This window comes from Zootoca vivipara, chromosome 5 (genome assembly GCF_965207765.1).
Source record: "Zootoca vivipara chromosome 5, rZooViv2.hap1.1, whole genome shotgun sequence".
Taxonomy (NCBI): Eukaryota; Metazoa; Chordata; class Lepidosauria; order Squamata; family Lacertidae; genus Zootoca; species Zootoca vivipara.
In genome coordinates, this window is record NC_142588.1 from 41,485,903 (window position 1) to 41,512,080 (window position 26,178).

At 45.5% G+C, this 26,178-nt stretch overlaps 1 protein-coding gene across 11 annotated transcripts in view; it reads left to right on the forward strand.

The window, feature by feature from the left end:
- The first annotated feature begins 274 nt into the window (after positions 1 to 274).
- Positions 275 to 26,178, forward strand: part of FAM53B (family with sequence similarity 53 member B) — a 123,227-nt gene continuing 97,323 nt past the window's right edge. For 2 of the 11 annotated variants that reach the window (XM_035137747.3, XM_035137756.3), the window contains exons 1-2: positions 1,244 to 1,318; positions 14,416 to 14,507. The gene's annotated coding sequence lies outside the window, so the exon portion shown is untranslated. Of the gene's footprint in view, positions 1,111 to 1,243; positions 1,319 to 1,422; positions 1,697 to 7,047; positions 7,439 to 14,415; positions 14,508 to 26,178 lie in introns of those variants that run through there. The other 9 variants (XM_035137750.3, XM_035137755.3, XM_088669599.1 and 6 more) reach the window with 9 other exon arrangements.

Below are 26,178 nucleotides of genomic sequence, written 5' to 3' on the forward strand. Positions count from 1 at the left end.
TAGCTAAGGATCATGGGAGTTGTAGGCCAAAACATCTGGAGGGCCGCAGTTTGGGGATGCCTGCATTAGTGCTTAGCTTCTAAGGGTGCGACCCTAACCTCACTTACCTGGGAATAAGCCTCATTGCACTCTGCGGGGCTGACTTCTCAGCAGACACATTTAGGATTGTGGGGTCAAATGTGAAAATCCCAGGGTTCCCAAACTTGTCCAGGAGCCCCTGCCAACCTTTGACCTGGAAGGCCTTCCCTTAATCCCGGATGTGCTCAGGAGGGATGCATATGTATGTTTGCATTCAGCGCTGTGAGAAAGGAGGAGAAGCAGTCCCTGGCCATTCCCAAATGCACTCTCCCTTGCTGTTACTCGGCCCCTGGTTGTTGCAGTAAATAAGTGCCCGAGGGCCGAGGAGGAATCGCTTTAATAATAGAAACTCCCATCGTGACCTAAACAAACCAACCGCGAGATGCGATGCCGGTTTGATCGCAGAGGCCCTGCGCTTTGACCCAAACCGGGAGAGCACGATAATGTGAAGCAGATTGACAGCCGGCGAGAGACTCTTGCAGAGGCCCCGGACACAAACCCGCCGGTCCACCCCCAAGCTGCTACTCCGGCTTTAAGGCAACAAGGGCCCCGTAAGAGATGGGCTGAAGGCCGCTTCCAAGCCTTCGCGTTGCTGCTGCCTCTGCCTCCGCCGCCCCTTCTTTCATTCCCCCAGAGGCTACGCAGTTCGCCCTGCTAACAGCAATCGCGTGGTGGCTGCCTGCAGCTGCTTCTTCTTCATGGCTTGCAAGGGACTTGGAATTAGCAGAAGCCCGCCACGAGCTCAGCCCAGCGCCTTTCACTTATTTACCGATTATTTTATTATTTTATTTTAATTCCAACACCCCCTCCTACTTTTTTTTAATTTTTTTAAAAAAGCAAGCCGCTCTCGCTGAGAAAACAACCCAGGAAGTGACAAGCCCATTTCCTTTCTCTGGGAGGATCAGTCCAATTCAGCACCGCCCTTTCGGCAGGGGAGTCCTCGCGCAGCCTTGGCAAGATTGCGGAGATTCCCGCAGGCAAGCGCGCGACGGGGCGGCTTGGTAACGCGGGGTGCCAAGTCCTTTAGCCGGGGTAAGAGAAGGTGGCCTTTGAGCGCTTGCACGCGGACCTTCCCTTCTGCAAATCCCCCCTTTCCCTCCACCCCCCCGTCTTTCTCACTCCTGGGCCGTTGGTCTCGTCCTGGGCAGATATTGTTACAATGTGTAGAATAGTAGAGCGGAGACACTTTCATTCCCCTCTCGGACAGAGAGAGAGAAAGAGGCTTTCTTGATGGCTTGAGGTGGAAGCTATTTATTATCTGCTATTTCCTTCTCTCCCCCCTTCCTCCCCTCCCTCTCCTCCTTCTCCTCCCTCCTCCTCCACTTTTCAATTTTGATTTTGTTGGTGTTTGGGAAATTCTGCTCCCGCTTCCTTGCCGGTGCTTGGGATGAGGAGATGACAGGAACGATCAGAGACAGGGGACCAAGTTCCTATTGCTGCTACTGCAAAGGCTGCTATTGGCATTCCGGAAAGGAGCAAGCGGGCAATGCACGATGGTGATTGATCTGGGTGTGTGTGCGTGTGCGTATGTGCTCCTTTAACACGGTTTAACTCCATCGTTCTGGGCTGTCATTATCGGCAAACAAGAGAGGCGAGTTTACAGGTTGTGGGGGCTGGGGTGAGTTTAGGAATTATCATTTTGTTTATTGAACTTTGCGTGTGGACACGGAGAAGGAAAAGGCTGCCTGCCCTGATTGATTGAACTGAGACCATGCACCGGGGCCGCTGCTAACCAACTGGAAGTGTGCTAACATGCCCCCCCCTCCTAGCTACCCCCACCCCACCCCCCTGGTTAGATGTGTTCCTCTTCTGTTTCTTCTTTACGTAGCCATAACTATAAATATAGATGATGATAATTTGACAGGAGTGAGACTTTACTGTATGGATTGCATTTGCACATGGCGAAAGAATCTGCCCTTGAAAGGCTCTTTTAAAGTTAGAGTTTTGCAGTACGTCATTGATTTGTCAGCTATATGAGAGTTTAGTCCTCAGGCTTCATTTCTCTTTCCCCTTTCATGAAAATGTAGAAGTCGGCTTCGTTATTCATGAGTGTTTTATATCTCTGTTCATAACAGCAGTTGCCAGCAGTGTTTATGTCTGTACGTCCCATTTGCTCTTGCACCCCATATTTTTCACATTTTATTTTTAGTTCGTTTTCTCGTTTCCTCCTCTGGGATAATGTTTCTGCATAATGTGAGCATCAGTGAGTGTATTGTGCATAGACTTGCATGATGATTTTGTTATGCTTGATCAATGGAGGGCTGTCATAGTCTATGCTCCAAACCACCATTATATCACTGGCAGTCTACTCAGATGTGACTTATATGTTTGCATGTATTCAGGTAGCTTATGCTCCCACGAAAACAAACTCTGTATTAAGTTGGATTTAGTATTCACTTTTTTTGGAGGGGGGGTGTAGTATGACTAACTAGAATAACCAGATATCTTTTTTTAAAAAAAGGATAACCATAGATTAAATGTGTTACTTTCCTGAATTCTCAGTTACATCTTGCTTTTACAGAGCCTAGGGGTGGCATTCAACTAAGTTTTACTCCAAGTCTGTGAACGTGACTAAGTTAAATTCATTAATTTCAATGTGTCTCCTCTGAAAAAAAAAGCAGTTGACCACCACCCTAGGTTTCTTACAAATCTTGTTTTGAGTAGGTAAATGGATGTCATAGTATTGATCAACCAGCATGTTAATAGCATAAGCCATGTTACAAGTATCGATGAAAGTAACAGCACTCCTTGTTCTTCAGTGTGTCTTGGACTGGTTTGTGTGTGTGCTTACACTCTTCAACTGGTGGGGCAGGACACACTAATGGGTCACAGCCTGAGCCAAGGTGGGCCACAACAGGAGCACTATCACTATGCAAATATATGGCAAAAAACCAAGAAATGGGTTCCCAAATGCATGTTTGGGTTAAAGGGGAATCCTGGGTCTAAAAAGTTTCTGGACTCCTGCTCTAGATGAACTTTGTGCAGATCAGATATTTGGTATTAGACTGCTTAACAGTTTGCAGATTGTTAGCACTGTAAAAGAAATCTTGAGGGAGACTGTAAAATCCGGAGCAGACTCCTCAGTTTCACAGCCCCTTTTTGGATCAAGGGAAATGGTGCCTTTTGCCGAGATGATTTAGGAGTGAGCTCTCATATGTAGTCTTGGCAGCACGGCAGACGTAGGCTGCTTGATTACAAGCTCTGCCCTGTGTTCAGGAGACCACAGTGCAGTTTGACTATAGGGAAAAGATACAAAGCCAGCTAAGCAAGCGATACTGTGAGAGAACAGGCATGCAACCAGAGAATGGTACTAATTATGAAATTGGATGCATATTTGTTACAGGATTATGTCCAACCCCCAGTGTGAAGAACACCTTACATTTGGCTTCAGTGTTAACCCACATATTCTTACTGGGTTAACTAAATAATATATTTCCCTTCTACCATTTTTTTAAAAAAAATATCTGAACTGAGGAATGGTTCTGTTAAATTTAAATGCTTGCATAGTAACAGAAAAATAAAGAGTGCTGGTTGTTGTTGTTTTTACTGCCCTATGAGACAATCCTATATATATTTACTCATAATTAAGCCCCACTGCATTTAGTGGGGCTTGCTCCATAGTGTTTAAGATTTCAGCCTCTGTTTATTTGGGTTTTTATTGCAGAAGCCTTCACCAATACCTGCTAGATTATTTTCCTAGAATCTGAAATGCACAAGAAGACCTTTATCAGGGACAATCCAGTAAGGACAGATTAAACAACCTGTGTTTATTTGATAAGCAATTAGGTATTCAGCCAGAGAATTGAGTTGGGCATTGCATTTTGAACTGAAACAAGTTAAATTTTCTCTCCACATCAGTTGTGTGCAGCTAACGCATTTGGAGATTTGAGTTAATATCTACTTTTTTCCATGAAGCTGACACACTGGCCATGGACAAGTTCCTATTGCTATGTCTTTGCAGGATTCTTTTTTTGATTGATGCATGAAAGTGTAGGTGCGATTTGAAAGCTGATGAATGTTTCTCACAGCCAGATTACCATATGATGGTCCAAGGAGTACTGGGGAGATGCCCGGGACATCCTAAAATTATGCAACTCCACTCTTACGTGATTACCCATTCACCTATCAATTAAATAATTTCTCTCTAGTAGTTGGCATACTTCCATATTTCCTATTCATACTGAAACTACATTTTAGAAGATGTCTTCCGAATCATAGGTTAGAAGTATTCCAAAAATTGGCCAGTTCAGAACTGTAGAATGCAAGGAAAAATAATGTTGCTAGAGCCAACTGACAGTTGGAGAGAAATAACTTGACAAGGCTGCAAAACTATGGGCAACATATTTCCATTGCCTACTTGTTCAATGGAAATCCTCTTGCAGAGTAAGAGTTTCAGTTCCTCTCCTCTACCCTTTTCACGTGCCCTCAAATCTGGTTGGAGAGAATGCCAATGCTCCAGAGTAGGTGTTGATGTTCAAAGGGGTGTGTGTGTGTGCTCTGACCCTGTCTATTTTGCCCTATGCTATACTTTACCAGAGTCCAGTTTACAGCTGGGTAATTCAGTTGGCTGATCTGATTTTTAAAATATTAAGTGGTTTAGAAATGCTTTTACTGTAAATAATATTACGTTAAGACGGGCATCCCCAAACTTGGCCTTCCAGATGTTTTGGGACTACAACTCCCATCATCCCTAGCTAGCAGGACCAGTGGTCAGGGATGATGGGAACTGTAGTCCCAAAACATCTGGAGGGCCGAGTTTGGGGATGCCTGCGCTAAGATAACAATTTCTCTCCAGGTGATACAATATGAAATAATTAAGGTTAGTGGGGCACAGTTTTCCATGTAGCTGACACATGTGTCCTTGGAAACCTTTGGCCACTTTCACTCAGATTGGAAGTAGACTTATCTCTATAGACATCTCTGTAGAGAAATTATGTTTAAAGCAAGCCACAATTTATTATGTAATACAGTATGCTGATAAAAGGAGGCTTCAGCTTTAGATTCGACCCAGATGTTAAAGGTTTTCTTTCTACATGCTTTAAAAAAAAATACTGGTGAGCATAAATATTGCACCAGGTTTAAAGTGACTTCCAAGCTGCAAAAAGTAATGTTGGCTTGCAGTAATCAGGATTTAAAACATTATCTGCTCCAGGAGCATTTGGTCTCTCTCCCCCACCCCCCGCTCCTGAAATCCTATTTAATTCCATTCACTTCTCAAACACTCAATTTTCATGACTCTGCCTTGAAAGAATGGTTTGCTCTACAGTCGTGATATACATGGTGTCAGTGTGCCCTGACCTACCTCACTTGGTCATATGCTTTAAACATCATGGCTTTCGATATTTTGCGAGGAAAGAAAATGCTTCTATATCTATCCACTTTCAACAAATGAAACACACATGGTGATTTTGTAGGTGATTGGTGAAGTGGTCATATAAATGGGCTAGCAGTAGATCCAGTGGGGTGATCAATAAAATGTAATAAGTGAAATGCAGCTCATGTTTGTATGGCTGTCGCTTAAAAATCTGGCATAGAGATTGTTCTCCTTTCTTCTTCAGAGGTAGTGCTGTACCACAATATTTCCATTGGTTCATGAATGGTTGCTTTGCATTGAGGTAGTACTACATACATGGATATGTGTATTGAAGCTGGGCTTTGTACATACGGTATTCTGCTTTAGATTCAGTTCTTTCTGTACAGTGTTGCAATATACAGTACATTTAATTCTGTCTCTTTTTTTCTATTTTTGTTGTCTTAGTATTTATTGTACCAGCAAATAGTGTTTTACAGAATAGCAAAAGTATATAAAAAAGCCCTCATTCTGTTTAAATACCAAAGAGTCTTGCAGATCTTTAAGGTGGCCTGAGGCCCTTTTATGGTCTAGACTCCACTTCATCAAGTGATGAATGTTTCTGCTGTAAAACATGTGTCAGGTTTGCAAAGGACTCTGTTATTTTTGCTACATAGTTGTACCCTTGGAAGTTTTGTTGGTAAGGGTGGCAGTGGTTAATCTGTGCCCCCCAGGTGTTGCTGGCCTACAACTCCCATCTCTTAAGAACTGGCCTTGCTGCCTGGGGCTGATGGGAGCTAGAGTCCAAAACACCTGAAGAGTCCGATGTTAACTGGCCCCAGCTTGGAGGAAGTGCTCAAAGCAAATAGTGTATCAAGGAGCAAATGCATTCAGATTCCATTACATTTTATCACCCCGAACATCTCACATAAGAAAGATTTAGGACGAGCTCTGTAGATCTTCAGTTCTTTCGGAGCAGTTCATTTAAGGAACTACTTAATTCAGCCTGTTTGTGGATGCATGGAAGCCTCGTTATACAAGAGCAGGATGGAGGCAGAATTGCTACGGTCAAAGTGCAAAACTTGGGATGTTTGATTTGCTTTTGTTAGAGAAGCCCTTACCACATTGCTTTTCTAAAATTTGGTGTGTTTTGGCCTGTTTTACTAGTGCTAGGTGTGTTGCTGTGACAAAAAAGATAACTGTAGAAGCAGAGCAAGTTTGGCTGTATTGTGGCCATGATGTTTACTAGAAAAACCATTGGGTGTTTGCTCTTATACTATTAGCCCTGGCGCCTAATTTGGGTCTGACATGGAGGGATGGGCATGAACTAGCTGGATGTCAGCCACCAGATTAGGCAGACAGGAACCAAGGATAAGAGGCATGTGATGTAGTCACGGACAGGCTGGAGGTCAAATACCAGATTGGATAAAGCAAAGTTGGGCCTCATATGAGATGAAGTGTGAGAAAGAGTCTGTGTTATGTACTAGGACGAGATGCTGACACTAGCAGACTAGCTTAGAAAGAAGGGATTTATAGGGCCTGGTGATTTTCCACTGTGGACCAACACCTGGACTACTGCTTCAGCCTAGAAGGAGCGCTTGTCCTGTGAATAAGCTGGATCCATCTGTCTGGCTGAAGGGCTAGTGTGCTGCTGGCTGCTGGAGGCCATTTTTAAAGACCTTTGCCATTTGCCTTGTTTAAGTTTATGTTTAACTTCTTGTATATCAAATGAACCTGCCCGCATAGGAAATATGAATAAGCAACAGCCTATTTCTAACCTCAGACTAGCTTCTTAAGAAATAAGACAAGGGATATTGATTTAGACTTTTTTTTTTTTTGCTATGACAGCTTTTTAACTGAATGATGGAGCCAATGCTATGACTGCTCCAACTTAAGCATTTACAAACATTTTTGTTAAAATTCGGGTAATACCGGGGAGATCAAAATCTGACTTGAGGGCAACTGAAGTGCTTGACTTTTCTTCTCACTGTCCCCAGCCCCCAAACTGAAGCAAATAGCAGAATATATGCTGTAATAAAATTTCGTTATTGGAGCAAGGAACAGGGAGGAGTAAGTAGGACAGGCATTATTCTGTTTAAATGAAGTCACTGTTGGCAAAACAGAAAGTTATTTGACTGGGAAATACTCAGTGTCACACGTACACACACATCCTGGCAGTCCTAGCTGCCTTTTTTTTTTAAGTTAAATTTGTCAATAGAGCTGAAAAGGTTTGGATTGGTTTTGCATATTTTGTGTGTGAGAGAGAAACAGGGCCTGCAATGCTATTTAGATGTCTGAGATGGGCAACCACAGAAAGCAGGTTTTGAGGGTGTTGTTAAAGGACACATTGTCAATTACTTCATTCATTTTAATATTTATTTACTGCAATGGAGGAACCATCTTCTACATCAAATACAAAAATATATTTTGAGGAAAAAAAGTTGTTTATTTCTAAACACACTTTTAGAGAAGTCATCTCAAATACCATGTTGTTTGCATACATTTAAAAGGCATGTCTCCATAATACCACATAGATAAATAAACTTAAGATCCGGTTCACTCACAGACCTGTATAATTCATAGCCCACCGGAGATTGTTTGAGTTAGACCCATTTTAGATATTCATGTAATTAAGAACAAGTCCTCATGTTGCTAATTCACATATGAATTCTACATACCATATATTCCGGTGTATAAGTCGACTGGGCATATAAGGCGACTTCCCCCCCCCCCAACTTTTCCAGTTAAAATATAGAGTTTGGGATATACTCACCGTATAAGAAATACGACCCGGCGTATAAGACGACCCCCGACTTTTGAGAAGATTTTCCTGGGTTAAAGAGTAGTCTTATACGCAGGAATATACAGTGGTACATATCCATGTATGTAGGCAGTTGCTTATTTACATATATAACTCTTGAATCTTGCATAATGTTTCAAACCATGCCTGCATTAACACTTCCTTTTCTTGATTAGTTATTTTCTTTCTGGTGTGACAGAGATTGAGCTCTGAAGAAGTAAGATAAAAAAAGGCCAACCAGCTCATATATTTGCAGTTGAAACTGTAAAAATATTGTGCTATTTTATTTTTGTCCAAAAATCTTTCTTAAGGCTGAAACATCTAATATAAATTAATATATCTGTCACAGTGGCCGGAGTGGACTACTTCAGAGTAACGACGCTACGCAGCTCTGCATTTTATTCTTTTATTGGTGCTGCGTATTTACAGTGCTCAAGTCATTGCTATTTACACGGAGCGATGTTGTCAGTCGGTTTCAGAACCTCCTAATGGCTTTTGGCGCGTCTTTCTCCAACACAAAAGCTTTGGCAGACCCATCCTCTTGCCCCTCCTCTTCCTGCGTAATTCTGGAGTTGGGGGGATGGGTCTTCCCCCCTTACTTGCCCCTTCCTGTCCCACCTGGGACCCTGGCTCCTCTACCTTGCCTGAGCCTCGGACACGACTTCCTGCTTCCCCACTGGAATCGGAACTCTCCCTGCTTTCCCCTTTGCTCGGGGACGGGCTTGAACTCAGGAGGGGAGGGACTTCGCGATATCCCCTGTCCCTCACATCCACCCCCCTCCCAAGCTCTCCTTCACCCCTCCCCAGGCCCCCCCCATGTGTCGGTGACGACTGGAAGCCTAAAAACTCGGTGCTCTCCGAGCCCGTTGGTGTGAACACCTCCCCCCAGTCCTGCGAGCCCCCCCCTTCCGCCTGGGAGGACGGGAATCCCAAAAAGTCCGTGGCGTCAGAGCTGGTGGGGGTAAAAATGTTTTGCCAATCTGCTCCTTCCTCTGACTGGGTGGATCTTGGCGACACCCATACCTCATCCTCTGGTTCCTCAAACTCCGCTTCCCAGCGCCATGGTGAGCTGTTCTCCCGTGCCTCCTCCTCCTCCCCCTCCCTTTCCATGTGCCAGGGCTTGGGTCTGTGGGGAAAGAGGGCGTGAAATTCTTCCACCAAGAATTCCTCCTGTATCTGAGTGGCGGGAACCCATTCATTCTGGGACGGTGGAGCATCCTCCCATGCCATGAGGTACTCCAGGCCCCCCACCCCCCACCTTGAATCCAGGATGGCCGTGGCCTCATTGAGTTGCTCCCTGCTTTCCCTCTCCCCCCCTCCCTCGGGGGTTTGTTCGCTGTCTCTGAGCCTGCTGCTTTCCCTGTACGGCGACAGCAGCGATCTATGAAATACTGGATGCACCCTCATGTCCTCTGGCAGTGCCAGCCTGTATGCCACCGGGTTGACCTGTTGCGTGACCGTGAAGGGGCCCAGCCATTTGGGTGCCAGCTTTTTGCACCTCCCTCTGGTGGGAAGGCCCTCCGAGGACAACCACACCTTGTCCCCCACCCTGATGACCTCCCCTTGTCGCCTGTGGCGATCTGCCCCCTTTTTGTACGCTTCCTTGGCCCTCTCCAAGTGTTCTCTGAGCTGCTGGTGCACCGTCTCCAGTTCCTCTGCCCAATCCTCAGCCTGTGGGCCCTCCTCCTCCTCCTCCCTCTCCCTCTCTGGGAAAGATCTGAGGTCGCGCCCGTAATTGGCCTTAAAGGGCGACACCCCTGTGGAGACGTGCACTGCATTGTTGTAGGCAAATTCTGCTAGTGGCAAGCGATCCACCCAGTCCGTTTGCCGCTGGCTGACGTAGCATCTCAGGTACTGCTGCAGAATGGCGTTGACCCTCTCCGCTTGTCCGTTGGTCTGCGGGTGTCTAGCCGTCGACAAGCTGACCTCCACCTGCAGGAGGTTCATGAGCCGCCGCCAGAACCTGGAAACAAATTGGCGGCCACGATCCGAAATAACCCTTAAAGGTAATCCATGCAGTCTGAAAATGTGATCAACAAACAGTTTGGCTGTCTCTTCTGCCGAGACTGCCCTGGCACACGGTATAAAGTGACACATTTTGGACATGAGGTCCACCACCACCAACACTGCAGTCTTACCCCTGGACGAAGGCAGATCTGTGATGAAGTCCATGGACACCACTTCCCACGGCCTGTGTGGTGTGGCTAAGGGCTCCAGCAACCCTGGTGGCGCTGCTCTGACCACCTTCGCCCGCTGGCAGGTGGTACAGCCCCTTACATAGTCTCGAACATCTTCCCTCACCCCTGGCCACCAGAAGTGTCTCATGACTAGGTGAGTGGTCTTGTCCCTTCCAAAATGCCCCGCTGTAGGGTTGTCGTGCATCTGCTTGAGGACCGTACGTCGAAGCTGGGTGGTGGGTAGGTACAGCGCACCCTTGTAGAAAAGCAGCCCTCTGCGTTCTGCAAAGTCTTTTGCCTGCTCCCTCCCCCCTCTCAGTTCTCTGAAGATGCGGTTGGCAAATTCATCCGCTGCCGTCAGTGCTGTGAGTTCTGCCTCGCTCACCACTGCTGCTCCGCAGGACCATGCCGACGGGGGGAAAATGTGCCTTGGGGCTGGTGGCGCCTCCTCCTCCATGTACTCTGGCTTGCGGGAGAGGGCATCCGCCCTGACATTCTGCTCTCCTGGGATGTAGTGTATGGAGAAGTTGAAGTTCGAGAAGAACTCCGCCCACCGTATCTGCCGCTGGTTGAGCACCCTGGCAGTTCTCCAGAACTCCAGGTTCTTGTGGTCTGTGCACACCTGGATGGGGTGCTTGGCGCCCACCAGGAAGTGTCTCCAGTGCTGGAACGCCGCGTGGATCGCAAGAAGTTCCCGATCAAAAACTGTGTAGTTTCGCTCGGGCTGGGTCAACTTCCTGGAGAAGAAGGCACAGGGTCTCCACTCTCTGTTGGCGTCCAGTTGCAACAAAATGGCGCCCACAGCCTTATCAGAAGCATCTGTTTCAATGCGTAGGGGCGCGTCCTGAACCACGTGGAACAGGTTCTGGTCTGAGGCGAACACCCTCTTGAGGCTTTCGAACGCTGCTTGCGCCTCTGGTGTCCACCTGAACTTCTGCTTGCCTCTCAGGCAGTCAGTGATGGGAGCCGTAACTCGAGAGAAGTTCTTGATGAACTTCCTGTAGAAGTTGGCAAAGCCTAGTAGGCGTTGGGCATCTTTGCGCGTCCTGGGGCTGTGCCAGTCCAGGATGGTCTGCACCTTGTCCTTGTCCATTGCCAGCCCCTTGTCTGACAGCTTGTAGCCCAGGAAGTCCACCTCCTTGGTGTGAAACTTGCACTTCTCCAGCTTCACATACAGGTGGTTCTCCTTCAGGCGCTGTAACACCTCCCTGACGTCCTTCACGTGCTGCACTGGGTCGTTGGAGTAAATAAGGATGTCATCCAGAAAGACCAAGCATTTCCTGAAGAGTAGGGACCCCAGGACGTGGTGCATGAAGGCCTGGAAGCATGCTGAGCCCCCTTGCAACCCGAAGGGCATCACCAGATATTCAAAAGAGCCCAGAGGCGTGAACATCGTGGTTTTCCACTCATCGCCTTCCCGGATCCTGATCAAGTTGTACGCCCCCCTCAGGTCTAGCTTGGTGAAAATCTTGCCTCTGCGTGCCGCTGTCAGGAGATCATCCACTCTGGGCATGGGGAAAGCCACTGGCTCTGTCACCGAATTCAGCCGTCTAAAATCCACCACAAGACGGCGCTGTTGCGTGTCTTTCTTGTCCACCCAGAAGACCGGGCTGCCCCCTGCTGCCTTGCTTTCTCTGATGAACCCCCGCTTGAGGTTCTTGTCGATAAAAGCGCGCAGATCCTCCAGTTCCTGGTCTGACATGGCGTACAGCTTGGCTGGGGGTATAGTTGCCCCAGGCACCAGGTTGATCTGGCAGTCAAAAGGCCTGTGTGGGGGCAGGTGGTCGGACTCCGCTTCACTGAAGACCTCCTGCAGGTCCCAGTATGGTTTGGGTATCGCCTCACCCCCTTTGACGTGCATGGTGGCCACCGTGGCTATCGGAGGCCCCTCCCCTGGTTGGTGCTGCATGCAATGTTCCAGGCAAAAGTCCGATCCAAAAGTGATGCATCTCTGATGCCAACTTATGGAGGGGTCGTGGCGCGCCAGCCAGCTCATGCCCAAAACGATTGGGGGGTCTGAGATGGTGGTGACGTTGAATGCCAGTGTCTCTGAGTGCCTTCCAACCGTCATTCTCATGGGGGGGGTTTGATGAGTGATGGCCCCTCCCAGCAGCTCTCTGCCGTCAATGGTTGCCACGTGCAGAGGAAAATCCAGCTGCAGAAGCTGGATCTGGTGCTCTTCTGCAAAGTTTCTCGAGAAGAAGTTGGCTGAGGCACCACTGTCAATTAGGGCGAGGACCGTCAATGGATAGCCATTTGGGAGCGTGAGCGTCACTTCTAGAACCACTCCTGCTCTGGGAGGGGTGGGCTGGCTCTGCTCCTCTCTGTGCGGGTGGGTGGGCTGGGGCTGTTGTCTGCTGACTGTGCCTGGCTGCCGCCCCTTGTCTCCTGCAGCCAGGCTTTCCCGTTTCCCTGCTGTGGTGCTGCGTCAGTGGGGGAGGGCACAACCGTTCCCGCCTTTCCTTGCCACTCCCTGCGATGTGGGCAGTCTCTGACGAGATGCTGGGGGGAGTTGCAGAGAAAGCAATTCCCACCCCTTCCCTCCTTGCGTCTTGGCGCCGCTGGGGTTTGAAAAGCCCGCGCGCGCGCGCTATCAATCTGCATGGGTTCCTGGTCCTGACTGGCCCCAGGCGTGGCTTGAAAGGGTTGTTGAGGGAGTGGCTTCTCCTGCGACCGTGGGAACCAAGCCCGCTTTGCGCGCGTTGCTTGCTTGTCGCTCCATCTGGATTCCTGCCTCACCCCCACCGCCAGAGCCGCTTTGCTCAGTTGATCCATATTACTGGGCTTTGGACCTCTCGAGAGCTCATCCTTCACCTCCTCATGCAACCCCAAGTAAAACGCCGCTTGCATTGGGGCAGACTCCAGATCCCACCCCAATCTGTGCACCAGCATGGTGAATTTCGCCCAATACGCGCGAACTGTCATATTTCCTTGGCGTAAATTATGAAGTTCCTCCTTAGTCTGGTCCATATGACTATCGGACGAATACATCGTTTTCAAACCTTCTAGAAATAGTTTGACATTCTTCATGCAAGGATTCCTTGTTGCAATTAACGGTCTTAGCCACTCCCTGGCCGCCCCTGTAAGGTGCTCCACAATAAACGCTACTCTGTGCTCATCATCAGGGAACTCATCGTGGTGCAGCTCAAGAGCATACACAATCTCAGTCTCAAAGCCCTGAAACTCCTTCGGGTCTCCATTGAACTTGCTTACTAGGGTCCCGGCTCTCCTTCCTGGCAGCACTTGGACTTGGGGTGCCCCTCCCGCCTTGTTTTTCTCTGCATCCAGCTTGTTTTGGAGGTCTACCGCCACCGCCCTTAAATGCTGCTCTTTTTCCTGGAGCTCTCTCACCTGTTCCGCAAGTTGTAGCCGGTCGTCCTGGACCTTCTTAGTCTCCTCTTTAGCTGCCTTCAATTCTCCCTGCGCCTGCAGCGACAGCTGTTGCAGTTCTAGCTGGGCTTGCTCAGCGATCTGCCGCCACTTCTCCGCCTCTGACACGCTCATCCCGGCAACTCCAAAGTAGCCCAAAAATGATTAGGAGGTTGCTGTCACAGTGGCCGGAGTGGACTACTTCAGAGTAACGACGCTACGCAGCTCTGCATTTTATTCTTTTATTGGTGCTGCGTATTTACAGTGCTCAAGTCATTGCTATTTACACGGAGCGATGTTGTCAGTCGGTTTCAGAACCTCCTAATGGCTTTTGGCGCGTCTTTCTCCAACACAAAAGCTTTGGCAGACCCATCCTCTTGCCCCTCCTCTTCCTGCGTAATTCTGGAGTTGGGGGGATGGGTCTTCCCCCCTTACTTGCCCCTTCCTGTCCCACCTGGGACCCTGGCTCCTCTACCTTGCCTGAGCCTCGGACACGACTTCCTGCTTCCCCACTGGAATCGGAACTCTCCCTGCTTTCCCCTTTGCTCGGGGACGGGCTTGAACTCAGGAGGGGAGGGACTTCGCGATATCCCCTGTCCCTCACAATATCGATACTAATTATATTGATAAAACAATGTATTTTAAAAGTTATTCTTCCTCTTTCAATAGGTTCATAACTTTTATCCAATTTTCTCCACCAGGTAGGAAGGGGACCCATGGCAGAAGCCATCTCTGGTGACTAAGGAAACAAAGACCATTGCTGAAGGATTTTGGATACCTGTGCATTTCAAAGGTATATGAAAAACATAGCCATACATATTTCTAGAGTTGCTTTCACCATCTCTTACTAGAGGGGAGCGTGTCACGCAGTATGTACATGATGGCAAATTGCTGGGCTCTTTGTAATGACCTGTAAGGAACAGTATGGAAATAAAGTGTTTTTAGAACTTTCCCTTTGAGAGCCTCAATGAACATTAACCAATACAAGTTACAGCTTTGCTATTAATGAATTTGGGTTTCATGGATTAATTCGACTCTTTCCTTGCACATTGAAACAATGTCCTATTGATCTAGTGTTGTCCTTTGGGCAAAACATTCAACATGGCCTTGAGAACCGACTTTAAGTTGGAGCTTAGTCACACTGTCTTGCTGGGTGGCCTCCCTGAAGCGCCTCCTGACTCTTATCTTTAAAATGCTAACAGAGACATAGCTTTCATTCTCACAACTCATTCTGCAAGTTATCATGATTATTAGTACATTAGCTAATCTAATACAGTTTCTGCAAAAGCTCATTTGAAATGCATATTGCGTACAAAGTATCACCAGTGTTACCCCCCCCCAAAGAAATCTAGCATGCATGAACTATATCATCAAGAAGTATAAAACCCTTAATCAAATGATCAAGGGTCTTTGTAAACTTTGCCCATGGAGCTTCCACCTTGAAAAAGAAGATCTGAGTTGGTATTTGGAATACTTGGGTAGCTGCAAGGGACGCAGCACCTTGGCAAGGCTCAACCCTCTTGCTTTTTGCACTGGACTGACACTTCCAGCAGCTAGCATCACTCTGGATCGCTGTGGAAAATTAAAAGACCCAATTGCCCAGTGCTCTTTGAAGTGCTGCCAACAACAGTCAGGTAAACCTACCAGACAGTCACAGTGCGCAAAGTGGAGTGCTGCCATTGCGCAGGTCACCTGGTTTTAGTTGTGCTGCTGCTCATCAGGACCTGGATGGGATGAGACAAGGCAGTGCCAAGGGCAGAAGAGATTGTGCAGCTGCACTGCCCCAAGTTGCCCATCTAGTGCTTCCTTTGCCCTTGCCACTGCCTTGCCCCACCTCACCCCACCCCAGCGTTCACAAGCAGCAGCATGGCCACAGCTAAAAAGGCAGTGCAGCAGCAGCACCACAACTACTACTTGGTCCCCCCCCTCAAACCTGGAATTAGCTCTAGATAGGTTTTGCACAAGTAGGGTTCTCAGATGCTCCCTAGCCTACCTTATTTTATTTTATTTTATTTTATTTTATTTTATTTTATTTTACCCTTGAGCTTGACACCAAAGGTAAGTGCTTTAATTCAAAATCATCAAAAGGTGCTGAGCCCTTCTTCCTTTGATTGCTCTCTTAAATATAAAGCTTGTCACCTTAAATGCTTACCAGTTAAGTGTGCCTATGGTCCTGTATTTCTGAATAAAGGTGTCCCCAAACACATCAAAAAGTGAGAAAGGTGCAGATTATTGATACCAGTAACATTGATATCAAAACCTGTTCCCAAATTGACAATGTGGTTGCCAGAATGCTCAGGGGCATAGGAACATAGGGGCGGTGGGGGCGGGCCGCCCCGAGCGGCGCGATCCCAGGGGTGCCATCACGGCTGCCCACCCTGCCCCCAAAACACGTGCTCCGCCCCTGCGTGCGGCGCTCCATGCCCCAAAACGCACGTGAGGTGGCGTCACACTTGTGGGTGGCGTGACGCCCCTCGCTGGCCCACCCCTCTGTCCAGGGAGAGAGCGCGCCTTGGCTGAGCAAGCCCTGCAACGCCTAGCGAGGTTTTCGCCGGGCGGCTGCCAGGACCAGCTTGCTCCCTCGGCCGATGCACTCTCTCCCTTCCTGCTGCCGCGCGCTCTCCCTGGGTGGAGTTGAGAGGCTTGTGACGCCCCTCGCTGGCCCACCCCTTGACTTCGTCCTGGGAGAGCACGCACCGCAGCAGGAAGGGAGAGCACATGTCGGCCGAGGGAGCAAGCTGGTCCCGGCAGCCGCCCTGGCGAAAACCTCGTTAGGCGCTGCAGGGCTTGCTCAGCCAACACGCGCTCTCCCTTCCTGCTGCGGCACCCCCGCGTCGTGATGTCATGATGCTGCGGAGCGGCGCCCCGCCATTGGGGGGGGGCTCTGTTTTGACACCCTGGGTGACAAAGCGGCTAGCAACGCCCCCGAGAATGCTTACTGGGAGAGTGAGATGGAATCTCATTACACTGATTCAGAAAGAATTTAGATTGGTTGTCTGTTTACTTCTGGGTCAAATTCAAGATGCCGGTTCTTATCTATTAAGCCCTAAAGGGCTTGGGACCCCAGTACATGACAGATGACCATGCTTTAAAGCTCTTATCTGTGATCCTTTGTCAGGGAGGTTCAGTGGTGCATGGCAATGTGGAAGAAAGCCTTCTCTCTAGGGCTGCGCCATTTGATGGGCACCTCCCCTCAGAAGCACACCTGGCTCCAATATTGTTATCTTTTTGGTGCCAGCTTAAGGCATATTTGTTTGCCCAGGCATTTTAATTGGTTTGGTTTAGCCTGCTGTCTTGTGTCAATCTGCTCATCTTATTTATTGAGGTATTTTATGGTTTTATTATGGTATATTTCATATTGGGTTTGTTTACGTACATGTTGTACCATGTCCTGGTGATTACATAGATAAAAGTTGGGCCAGAAGTACTTTTACAAAAAAATGAATGAATGAATAAAAATGTTAAAACTTGGATATTTGAAGAAAATACATAGTGGAGCCCTGCTGAAAACGCTGTCTTAAAGTGAGTCAGATCATTGGTTCATTATTGCCTACCGTAACTGGTGACAAGACTCCAAGGCATTGCAACCAGAGATATTTTTAACTGTGGACTGAACCTGGGACATTTCCGCATGCAAATGTTGTGCTAACTTATGGAACCTCCTCTAAGCAGGTCTAAGGTACAGGCCCATGCCTCTCCTTCAGCCATGGAGTCTGTGGTATTTGAACACACAACTTCACAGGCGCAAGCTGGTTACAATGCCAGACCTAAAGTGCTGAATCTCAAATACAGGACCTTCAGTGCTAAGAGGCCAATGCTGTTTTTTTCTGTAGTTGCATTGGCTAGAATCCAGTCTTGGGGTCTAGCAATATGAACATGAATTGCCAAAGCCAGACAAAAAGTGACTTGGTTCAAACAGAATTTGGCATGTTAAGTGCACAGACCATTATACAGTTAGGCTACTATGGGGTACGTTTTGGTGGCCTCTCCTGCTGGGCATCCTCTATCTTTCCATCAATAGCTTATGTAGCAGATAGGATGCATGGAGATGTCTGAGATCTGTTTGAAGCATCCTTTTAGGGATTATGCACTCCTGAATGAAAATGTGTTCCCTAGAAGAACGCCAATTCTAAGCTGTCTCTGTCAAAACAACAACAACAATTTTCTGTTAAACTTAAGAGAACATTTATTTAAGAAATTTCTTACCCACCCTTCACCATAAGATCTCAGGATGCTGTACAAAAATGTAATCATGCTGTTTTAAAACAAAATATAACAGTTGCAGAGCAAAATTTGAACATTATACATAAGACAACAGAGTGATGCAGTGATTGGAAATATTACTGGGTGTAAATTTTTAAAATGACTTAAGCTGTGATTCAGACTTTTGGGAGCAGAGGTGTTTGTCTTTTTTCATACTTCTTTTTTGGAAAGAAAAACTCTTAAAATGCATGCGGTCTTCATATTATTAAAGTCTTTCATAAACTCTTGTGTCTAAATTCCTTAAAGGAATGGAATTTTATAATTTAATGAGGTAGCTAAAGCAACTGTCATGCAGTATCAGAATAATCCTGCTAAATTAACAGACCAAAGCCAGAAAACATAGCCATGGTTTTCTTGGGCTCACTGTTCCCCTTTGGGGCAGGTTATGTACTCAGCAATTTTTGCATTCGCTTTTCTAGTCATTAACTTTTGGCCTAAATAAAATAAAGTTAGAAGTCGTAGGTTGGATATGGCCTAATGAGATCCATGAATCTTGGATCTATCTAGTACTATAAAGTTTTGGAGCTTCTCACATGTTCTTTTCTTTTGGTGTTCGTACTCCGTGTCCAGCAGAAAACAATTTTTTTCTGCAGGACCCTCCTGCGAATACTGAGATTATGCAGATTTTTATGACACCGACAAAATCATATGGAACTACTTGCTATGTTTGACAGATCTTCTATGTGACCTGGTCTAAATACATTTGACTAGATATAGTTGCCAGGAACATAAAAAAACGTAACGCCAAATTGCTGAAAATTGCAACAGCTCAACTAAATTCCAAACCTGCATGTCATTTTTTCATTCTCCTAGGAATGAGTCCACTTCTAAAAGTTTGAGGAAATTGCAATTATCCTTTTGTTGCCTTTGAGAGCTAGGCAGACATGGTGCCAACCAGTCTTTGGTGAACTTCTAAGAGTGTTTCAATTTTCAATAGAAAAAGTTCTCATCCTGTGTGTTGTGCAAATGTACTAATAAGCAACACTAGAATGCTAAAGTTCTTGCATGGATCTAAAGGCCACATTTGCAGATAATACTAAACTAACCTTAATGTCCACGAGTTGTGTGCTGCTGCACACAGCTCAGGGACTCCTGCTATGTTCCCCCCCTTAGTTGAACAGGGTAAGAAAGCATGGAGTGGTTGGTTTAGTGTTATCTTTACAGTACAATGCTATAATTAGAAAGGGAAGAAATAGTTGCAGTTTTTAATCTTGCATTGCATACCAAAATTACAAGTAGTCAAATTGAGTAAGGAGACACATGCTAAAAATTCTTTTTAAGTCTCCCTGTTTTTAGCAGGAAGGTGAAGTTGCTGAGCATATGCTTAATGTTTTTCAGTGAAATCACAGCTATTTTTTTGTATTTAAAAATATGTTTATTCCATTTTTAAAAACAACACGCTGTCTTCAAAACACACATACAAAAACAAACAAACAAACAAAAACCCCAGGGTGTATTCAACTAAGTTTTACTCTGAGTAAATCTGTTGAAATTAATGGACCTAACTTGTGCATGTTCATTGATTTCAACGTGTCTACTCTGAGTAAAACCCTCTGAATGCAGTGAAGCACATACGTAAAATAAAGGAGATGGGCTGAGAGAACATCAAAGTGCTTTTTTACTGTTTCTTGTGCCCAGCATCTCAGAAAAAGACCCTCATTTTATATCTTTTGGTATGTGAATGTTCAAAAGCTAATTAGACATTTGGATATATCCAAAATACTCCCAATGCAAACAGGGTAGTGCCTGCTGCTTTGCATAGATGCCTCCTCCCTGTTTGTTTCCTTGGGGCCATCCTCCCCTCCCTTCTCATAATTAAGGGGCCTCAATTTCCCAGCCTTGAAAAAGGAAGGTGAGGAGCTGCAGCTGTCTGCTGTATCTGTATAAAGGTTTTAGTCCGGGGGAAGGAGCACTGTCTGGTTCTATGTGTGTGAAAGGGCTGTGTGCCCACATTTGCATGTGGTGGCGATGTGTGTGTTTTGTTTCCATATTTATATATGCAGTGGACATGCTTGTTTTAATCCAGTGACCCTGAATCATGCCCACCCTTTTTGTATGGGTAACATCCTGCCATACCCATTATCATAGTTTAACCATTATAGGAATATTAAAAAGACCACTAGATTCAGGTACCGTAGGTAGCCGTGTTGGTCTGACACAGTCGATATATAAAAAATTGTCCAGTAGCACCTTAGAGACCAACTAAGTTTGTTCTTGGCATAAGCTTTTGTGTGCACTTAAGTGTATCTGAATAAGTGTGCATGTACACAAAAGCTTATACCAAGAACAAACTTAGTTGGTCTCTAAGGTACTACTGGAGATATATATATATATATATATATATCACACTGTACATAAGATCATGGAGCATAAGGACAGTACAGTGTCCCATGTAGTCCAGCGCCCTTTTCTCACAGTGACCAGCCAGATGCCTTTGACTAACTTCCATAAATTTGTCTAATTGTCCTTTAAAGCCATGCAAGTTGGTGGCCATTGCTATCTCTTGTGCAAGCAGACTCCATAGTTTATCTATACAGTGTGCGAATAAGTATTTTATTTTGTCTGCCCTGAATCTTCCAATGGATAAGTGAAGAACATCACCCAAGCTTTTATCACTGTTGCCATACCTTGACATGAACCTGAAAACCCCTACATTTTAACCACTCACATACTGAGTCTGGCAGGGTGCTTAAAAGGGATTAGGTGCAATTTGAAGTGATCTTGAAAATAATCTACCCTTTAAGTGACCTCTTATCTCCTTAAGCGCCTACTATGTTCACAGTCATAGCAGCTAAAAGGGGATTTGTTGAGGATCACTTAAGCATGGTCAAGGTGATTGTGGTCTTGACAGTTTCAATATGAGCTAGGCGAAATCTTGATGTGGGCAGGTGAGGTGGGTGGGTCTTTGAAACTATTGTTGGTGCATGGACTAATGGCACCAATGCTGCCATGGTAAAAAGTAGGAACTGGTTTTTACTTAATTTTATTTCAAGTAAACTCGTTTAGAGTCAGGTGATAAACCTACTAAAACAGTGAAGACCTGACATACCATAGTTTAACAAACAGGAGCACTAAAATTCTCCTGAACAAACTGGAGCACTAATTTAAGGAGCATTAGGTCTTTCTCTGAAGATTTATCCTTTATGACATTTGAAAGGGAAATGCTCTGTCATCTATTGTGCAGTACAATGAAACCGCTCTCATCAGCCAATGAGGAAATACTGGAAGTCCTGTCAAGCCCATAGGCTCATCAAATGGATTTGTTTTGCTCATTATCTAAATGCTCACTTGTGAATTACCAGCATGTATTCGCTTTGGCTGATTGTGCTTTCTTGTACACATGCATCCTGTTACTTCTACAGTGTGTACAGGTGCCTGTGTTTCTGTTTCTCCCTTCAAAACATATTGGTGGTTTTCTCTTTCCAAAGAGAAGCCAAAAGGAAACTTGGTTAGGTTTAGATGGTCCGTATTACCTGCCAGCCCAATCAGTACAACCTCATAGTTAAGCTATGGAATTCACTATATTACAAGATGCCACGATGGCCACCAACATAGATGACTTTAAAAGGGGATTAGAAGAAGTCAAACACCATAACTACTCCTCACGATGCCAAGATCAGAGGTAGCTTGCTTCTGAATACCCATCGCTTGTGTTCAGTGGTGGAGAGCTGTTGTCACATCCAATTGGCTACTGTGGGAAAATAGGGTGCTAGACTGGCCTGGCCTTTGATGCAGCAGAGATGCTCTTATATCCTTAAGAACATATATGTGTGGAAACTTCCGACTCACTTGTTTGTTTGTTTTTGCAGTTCTGCACCTAATGCAATATATTAAAATTCCTGACATTTATACATTCTGCCTTTCTCGTCCAAGAAAACCCGACAAGACCAAAAGTATAAACTGCAGCCAAGTTACAAATGGGAGTGCATTGAGTAGTGCAGTCCTCGGCCCATGTGGCCCATGTGGCGCAGTGTTGCTTTGGATTTTGCGTGCTCTTTCCTTTTGATGCTGATACCGGTACTACACCCTGAGATTCCATACCAGTAAAGAATACTGCTAATTCATCAGAGGGATTCTGAGATTTAAGAAGGCTAAGAATGCACTCACATGAGTCTACCCACAGCTCTTGTATTGCTAGTTGGGCCGCATACTGACTACTCTGTGTGGTATGCCATCCTATTAATGTAGATTACTGTGCCTGTCTACAAACAATTGTTCCATATTCCAACTTGGATGTAGGGCAGGCAAATTTATCCACAGCTTTGTGAGAACAAAAATTGGCTGGGGCTGGTAAAGAAATAGAAGAGTTTTACATTCATGCTACGATAAGTTGTATTCTGGATACTCATTTGCCCAACATGGTTTGAGGTTTTCTCCTTTCCCTCCTATCATGTAAGCCCAGGCGTTTTCTTCAGCTCTCAGTGTTTCCCTGCTGGTTCACACACTGATAGGGATTTGCATAGATTGTGAAATCAGCCCATGAGGACACCCCAGCTGGTGGGGAGACAGATGTTTGTCTTCTTAACCTGAGAGGCTTCAACACTGCTTGGTCATCCCCTTTAACTACCAGTTTGAACTGGAAGCCTTTTTAAGCAATGGTTGAGTGTGGACACACTTGAATGCAGTAGGTTTCAGGAAGTAGTCTTGGGAAAAATACGGTATATCTGATATTTTAACTATCCTTAAAAGCTTTGCTAGTCTGCAAAAGAGAACATACCTTTAGCAATTCTCTTATCCATTCATATAAAATATGAATTTATGAAATATGAACTGGTTTAACTGCCTTTTGGGTGAAGACTCCACAAGATTCAAGATTTTGAGGATTAGAATTAGCATCCCTACTATTAGGAGGATGTTGTATTAAAAATATTTTTTTTCTGGTTTATCTTGGAGATTTTATAAGAATGGGGGAACCTTTTTTCTGGGGGTTACGTTAAGGTTACCAGATTTTTTTCCAATGAATCCGGGGACACTTTTCAACTTCCTACGAAATCAGGCATAGGCAAACTCCGGCCCTCCAGATTTTTGGGACTACAATTCCCATAATCTCTAGCTAACAGGACCAGTGGTCAGGGATGATGGGAATTGTAGTCCCAAACATCTGGAGGGCCAGGGTTTGCCTATGCCTGTACTAAATAGATGGATTTTGTCAGGGGACTGATTTGTAAATCCGGGGACTGTCCCCGGGAAACAGGGATGTCTGGTAACCTTAGGTTACATGTCAGTGGCGAACGAGGTAAGAGGTAAAAGTGGGAAGAGCAATAGGTGTGACACTTAACTTTCGCACAGCTGTAATGAAGCCCACTGTGTAAAGTCATAGAGGTTTCTACCCCATCAAGCACACATTGCCCTCCATCGGGGCAAGCAAAATGTATCATTACAGTTCAAGGATGCATATTCCAGAAACCTCCCATTGCAATTTATTTGTTGTGAATTTACACAAAGGCTTTCCAACATCATAGAAGAACCGAGGCTGAGAGGACAAAATGGCCAGAGCTGCCCAAGTAGTTCCAAGTTGATAAATGATGTCTTCACTACCCTGTGCATTGACTATAAACCCTGTTGGCTGATGTGTATGTGACAGAAGACCAGACGATAAGAAAATTAGAGAAGGTGAACAGAGGGAAGCAGCCAACAGGGGAATGACAAGACAGTAGCTGAGAGAAAAAGCTTCTGGAGGCAAAAGTCGCTCACAGTAAGATAAGCAGATGTCAGGGAGACGGGAAATAAGAGAAGTTAAATAGTCATAGAAGCCGTGAGATAGACAGTGAGGCAGAGAAGGGAGGATGATGAATAATAATAGTTACAAGCCTTTTGATAATGCTTCATAAAATGAGTAGGAGAGGTAATATCCCATAGCATAAAGCCATTTAGAAACTCTCCAGGGTAGTGAAGCCCCACAAGGCAACTGGTTTTAAAAATACAGCTGTATGTATCATAGGCCACAGGGGGATATTTATGTGAAGGCCTTGGCAGCACTTTGCTAGGTGGGGCAGCTCCATTTTGTATGATAAATATGGCTCTTTGTTTTGAGAAGCAGGAAGTCAGTGGAAAGAGAAATGTACTGCCATATCACATCACATTCTGCATACGATAGAATGGCGAGGAGGAATATTTTAACTCCTCCTTTTGGCTTCTTCGGAGAGCAAAGATGGCCACAACAAAATGTGATTTGTCATTGCGATAAGAAGAGCAAATCAACTAACAAATTAATTTCCAGGAAGTATGTTTTTATAAGGACTGTCCACACTGTAATGTTCTTGAAGCAGCTTGTTTTTGAACCCCTTGTCTTCACTTTACAAACTTTACATCATCAATGGGAACTTTTTCCTGTGTTGGGCATTTGGTGTCTCTTGAATTCTGCTTGTATCATGTTATTTGATATTTTGTTGTTTTCATCCATGTAACCAAGCAGGACTATCTCAGTTCAAGGACACATTCTCGTGAGGCAAAGGCACTCAGGGAGGGTGTGTGGCATGGAGAGTACTGAGGGCCAGGTAGATAGGCCACCAGGCCTGAGATACCCCCCCCCATCAAAGGTTACCATTTATCACTATCTTCAATATCCTTCCTTTGCCTGTTTAGACGTGTATCATTATGCAAGTTACAATTCCAAGAAAGTGTGCAAAGATGCATACTTTTATTTTGATTACAGGATTCATGATCCTGAAAACGTTTGTGTTATTTTTTATTTATTTAAAGAAAACGTTTCTAACCCTTATGACTATTAAAGAAAATTTTGACATTTCTTTGCTCCTCCTCACCATTAGCGAGAATAATTTATGCAAAATAGGAGTCCGAGTTGCTCCGGTGTATAATTCCGAGTTGTTATTATTATTATTTTAGTGAAAGGAACACAGAGCTCTGTTAGCAATGGCCTAAAAAGAAGCCTCTCAAGAACTCTGCTGCAAGGTTTCCTTAACTGGAGAGAGTAGATACAGATGGTTCTCTCTTTGCTCCAAGAAAAAGTATGTAGAATGGGAAGGGAGCGTTCCCTCCCTCCTCCATATTCATACCTCAGCTAGAAATGTCGGCACTGATTCCTTTGCAGCCAGCGCACGTAGGGGCCATCTTCAGGGAACAGGCTGTAATGTATTTAATGAATCTGAGCAAAGTAAGAAATTGTAAATGCTGCAGGGCAACACACACTTGCTGTTCAATCTGCCAAATTTGTGCCAATTAAGACAACTTGCAGCTGTTTGGCTCCTCCTTATTAGGAGACATTTGTATCAGGTACCAGGTTAAGCATTTATTTTCTCTGACATGTTGAAAACGCTTTGGTGATACCTAGTCACTTTGTAAGCAAAGACTGAAACAGTGATATTTACTGGATGCATGCAGTAAGGAGCAAGTTTGTTCTTTTTTTAATAATAATAATACACTGCCTTGGACAGTTTTCTCGAAGGTGTCTGTGTGCAGGGAGATTGTATTTAAAAGGTTTGCAGCAGAGGTCCTACAGACACACATTTGCATAAAATTTGCAAATGTTAATTTATATGTACAGGGACAAATAAAGACTAATTTCCTATTCAAATCACCCTGGACAAACCCTTTTGCACCCAGCTTGCACCTCAAATCAGTTTCCACCCCGATTTATTTACCTCAATTAATTTCCCAAAAGTTCTTGCTCCGACAGTTCAGTTCCCATTCCTTACCCCCTGTCAAATCCAGATAAAGTAATATTAACTTATTTCCTCAAATTAATATCCTGCCCATTTACTAAGACCAGGCATCCCCAAACTGCGGCCCTCCAGATGTTTTGGCCTACAACTCACATGATCCCTAGCTAAGAGGACCAGTGGTCAGGGATGATGGGAATTGTAGTCCAAAACATCTGGAGGGCCGAAGTTTGGGGATGCCTGACTAAGACCCACCCTCCAAATCAGTTTTCCCCAGATCCACTATGTAGCCAAAAACACTAAAATAGCAAATTCAAACCCCTGTCTGTGTGCAGAGGAAATACAGGGTTGTATCCAACCAAGTTATGCTATTACTGTAACTCAAGGTCTTCTGCACCCTCCATCTGATCTGGATATTTGGGGACAATCCCCAGAACAGATTTGGAAGAGGAGTGGGGTGGGGGAAAAGGGAGAGGAAGTCCCATTATATGCAGGCAGAAGCCATTGAGCTAATGGGATGACTTCACTGGGTACAACCCACAGTATTTTGGCTTCCGTTGAGTTGAAATTCAAGTGAACTGA